Here is a 4,619-nt window from a genome sequence, read left to right as displayed (position 1 = left end):
TAAATCTCTGCTCTTTTAAGCTGTAATTGGGAGTGAGACTGTTGCTATTACTGCACTTGATCAGGTGGTTCACAAGCCTTTTGAAATGATTTGAAGTAGGAGTTTGGAAAGTTTGGAGACGAAGGCAAGAAAAGCCCTAGAATACTGTAAAGAGTGTTTGATGTACAATACTGGTCATAGCTCAAATACTTTTTTCTTTTTTTCTTTTTTTCCATAATTTTATTGAGAGACAAAAAGCAATGAGACAGTTTCAAATCAAATTCGTAGGACAGTTTCAATAATTAACACATTGCATACTCTCTTCCTAGTGGTTATTTGCTCTGCAAGATGCAAACATGATATAATATTTACAAACACTATTAGAATACATCCCTCTATTCATGAAGAGAATGTAACTATATATCTATCCTAACCACTTTGAATACACAGATACAAAATGAATATTCGAATTTATCCTCTTTTTTTTCTTTATTTCTCTCATTTGAATATCATAGGTGTGCTAATTCAGCAAAATATTCTAAAAGACTCCAGTAGTACATAATTGTATTGGGTCTTACTCTGGACTGATAGTGTGAGAAATTGTTGACCTGAGTCCCCTACACCTCAATATAACAGCATAGCTTTACTACTCATACTCCGTTATTATACTTTTCTGCTGGATGGTTAAAACCAACATAAAGCAAGACCTATGCAACAAGAGTTGTAGATTTGGATCTCATTAGGTCAGTCAAATCCCCTCAGGATTTTTCCTGAGATCCTCTACCTCAGATTGTAGATCCTTTGTCAGTGTCAGCCATGTGGAAGAGTCACGGTCATTGCTTGGGCAATGTGCTCTCTGTGAAAGCTAGAGAGAATGTTTTCTCTCCAAGTGACTCTCCTTAGGAACACTCTATGTCATCAAATCACTTTCCTCTTTGGCCCCATAATCTCTTTGATCACAAAATTTGGGACACTACCGAGTTAAATGACGTTACAGTACAGGTTCTCATATGTCCTGAGTCTTAATTGACCTTAGAAGGCTAGGCCCAAAATGTTGGCTTTCCTTGCATCCCTCCTTTTTCTCTAATTTTGGTCTGCAAACTTAGGTTGTTAATCCTCCAGAAGGCAAGCTTATTGTTATTACCATAAAACTTAGGCTGTTAAGCTTAACCTCACTATCTGTTTGAATATCAAACATTTTAGGCATAACTTGGAACAGGTGTTTTTCATCAAGTATTGATATGTTGAACGTTAAGTCCCTACAGATTATGATGAAAAAATTCAAAAAATTAAAACATATTTTAAAAATAGGCATAAAGAATTATATAATTCTTATGTTTACACATAAGTCCAAAAATCTCACCATATACAACCTTGAGGCAGGACAGTCCCACAACATTCCTTTTCCTGTCTCTTTATTTCCTTCACCACCCCCTTCTTCTTGAACATCCACCTACCCAAGAGACATCATAGCAGCAACTGGCATGTCATGACAAGCAGCCCGTATTCAAAAGACCAGAATGACAGCCACTCCAAGCATGAACCGACTATTATAAATTGCCATCTTCACTGCAGTTGCTTAATTCACAGGTGTCTGTATATATAATTAGTCAGGGTGAGAATCTTTCCAATTAACTTCTAGATTCAAAAATCTTCTGAAGATTCTCAGGATCATTGCCTTACCCATTTTCTACATGCAACTGTATGATTTGTTACTGTCATGGTTCCTAGCTCTTCTTTCCCTCTTTTAATTAGTTAGTGCTCAAGTTCTTGCATTCCTTCTACTTGTATTATACCTTTCTACTTGGATTTCTTCTTTTGAGTTCTTATAGTAGGGAAAGTATATGGTATTTATACTTGTGTGTCTGGCTTATTCATATACTGTATTATATTTATAGATTTTTTAATATTGAACCATCCTTGCATCCCTGGGATGAATCCTACCTGGTCATGGTGTATGATCTTCTTGATGATTTGCTGTATTCTATTTGCTAGGATTTTATTGAGGATTTTTGCATCTATGTTCATATGTTCATGAGGGTGATTGGCCTCCAGTACTCTTTCTTAGTTGCATCTTCCCTGGTTTTGTTATCAGTATAATACTCGCTTCCAGGAATGATTTTGGGAGCATTGCTTCCTTTTCAATTTCATTGAAGAGTTTGAGGAGTATAGGGAATACATCTTCTGTAAATTTCTTGTAGATTTCAGCTGTAAAAGCATCTGGACCTGGACTTTTCTTTGTCGGTAGGGTTTTTATTACTTCTTCTATTTCATTGGCTGTTATTGGGCTATTGAGAATAGTATATCCTTTCGATTCAGCTTTGTTAATTTGTACCATTCTAGAAATCTGTCCAATTCTTCTGTGTCTTCTATTCTGTGAGAATAAAGATTCTCAAAGTAGCTATTGATAATCTTCTGAATTTCCACTGAGTCTTTAGTAATTTCACCCTTTTCATTCCTGATTGCTTGTATTTGAATTTTTACTTTCCTCTGTTTGATGAGGTTAGCTTGAGGCTTATTAGTTTTATTTAGTCTTTCAAAGAACCAGTTTTTTTGTTAATTCTTTGCACTGTATTCTTCATCTCAATTGAATTAATTTCTGCTCTAATCTTTGTGATTTCTTCCTGTCCTTGGGTTCTGTGTTTCGTTTGCTTTTCCTTTTCTAGTTGGTGTAGGTGCAGCATTAGGGTGTTTGTGCCCGTTCTGTTTTCCTAATGTGTGAGTTCACAGCTATGAATTTCCCTCTGAGAACTGCTTTCTTCATATCCTATTAGTTTTGATTTGTGCTTGAATTTTCATTGCATTGTAGATATTTTTGAATTTCTTTTTTTTTAGTATCTTCTGTGACCCATTTTTTGCTGAGTAGTGTGTCATTTAATTTCCATTTATTTAGGGTTTTTTTTCTGGTTTCTTTTGTCATTTATTTCCAGTTTCATTGCACTCTGGTCAGATAATATGCATGAGATTATTTCTGTTTTCTTGCATATACTTAAGCATGACCTATGGACCAGTATGTGGTCTATTTTAGAAAATGACCCATGTGCAGCTGAGAAAAATGTTTATTCAGCTGTGTTTTGGTGGAACACTCTGTATATGTCCACCAAATCTATTTGTTTCAAGCTCTGGTTTAGTTCTGTTATTTCTTTGCTATTTTTTGTCCAGTTTACCTATCTTTTGGGGATAAGGGATGTTAAGGTCTCCTGTTAAGACTGTAGTATTGGATATTAGATTTTTCATGTCCATTAAGATTTGCTTTATATAGTTGGGTGCTGCTGTGCTTGGTGCATACATATTTATGAGTGTTACCTCTTCCTCTTGAATTTTTCCCTAACCATTATGTCGTCGCCTTCTTTATTTTGCTTTATAATTCTTGGTTTGAAGTTTAGACTCTCTGAGAATTGGATTGCTACCCCTGCTAATTTCTGAGGTGCTAGGGTGTGTAGTATTGTTTTCCATTTTTTGTCTTTCAGCCTATGTATGACTCTATGTGTCAAATGTGTTTCTTGTATACAGTATATTGTTGGATTTTGTTTCCTAATCCACTGTGCCAGTCTATTTCTCTTAATTGATGAATTGAGTCCATTTACATTGATGGTTAGAATTGAGATGTATTGATTTATGATCAACATGTTTTTTACCTGTTGTCGTTTACTCCTTTTTCTCCTGTGTTTAATTGTTTGCCCTATTTAGTTGGTTTCATCTGATGTCATTCGTGGAGTTCTGGTCATTTTGGTCCCTCTCTAGCGCATCTTTCAGGATCCTTTATCACCATTAGAACAAATTATTCTATTAATTAAGAGAATATAACTATATAACTATCCTAAGTACATTGAATACACAGATACAAAATGGACATTCATCTGTATCCCCTTTTTTAGTTAAGTTCCACTATTTGAATGTAATAAGTGTATACTCAGTAAAATATTCTGAAAGAGTTCAATAGCCCATAATAGTATTGGGTCTTCTGCTTCAATGGCAATGTCACAAATTGTTCACATGAGTCCCCTTTAACTCAACATAACAGAGTGGCTTTACTTCTCATATTTCATTTTCATACTTCTCTGCTGGATGGTTAACACCAAGGTAAAGCAGGACCTATGCAACAAGAGTTGTAGATTTTGGGTCTGATAAGGTCAGTGAAATCACCTCAGAATTTATCCTAAGATCCTGTACATCAGATTGTTTGTCAGTGTCAGCCATGTAGATGGGTCACTGCCATTGCTTGACCAATGTGTTCTCCATGAAAGCCTGAGAGAATGATTTCTGTCTATGTGACACTCCTTAGGCACACTCTACAAAACTGATCACTTTCCTCTTTGGCCCCATAATCTCCTTGATCAGAAAATTTGGGACACTGCCGAGTTACATGATGATACAGTACAAGTTCTCATATGTCCTGAGTCTTAATTGACCTTAGAAGGCTAGGGCAAAAATGTTGGCTTTTCTTGCAGCCCTCCTTTTTCTCTAATTTTAGTCTGCAAACTTAGTTTGTTAGCCATCCAGAAGACAAGCTTATTGTTATTACCATACAACTTAGGCTGTTAAGATTAACCTCACTATCTGTCTGAATACCAAACATCTTAGGCATAGTAAGGATCAGGTATTTTTCATCAAGTATTGATATGTTGAACTTTAAGTCC

This window comes from Octodon degus, unplaced genomic scaffold (assembly GCF_000260255.1).
Source record: "Octodon degus isolate 3935 unplaced genomic scaffold, OctDeg1.0 scaffold00211, whole genome shotgun sequence".
NCBI classification, from domain to species: Eukaryota; Metazoa; Chordata; class Mammalia; order Rodentia; family Octodontidae; genus Octodon; species Octodon degus.
This window is presented reverse-complemented; position numbering follows the sequence as displayed.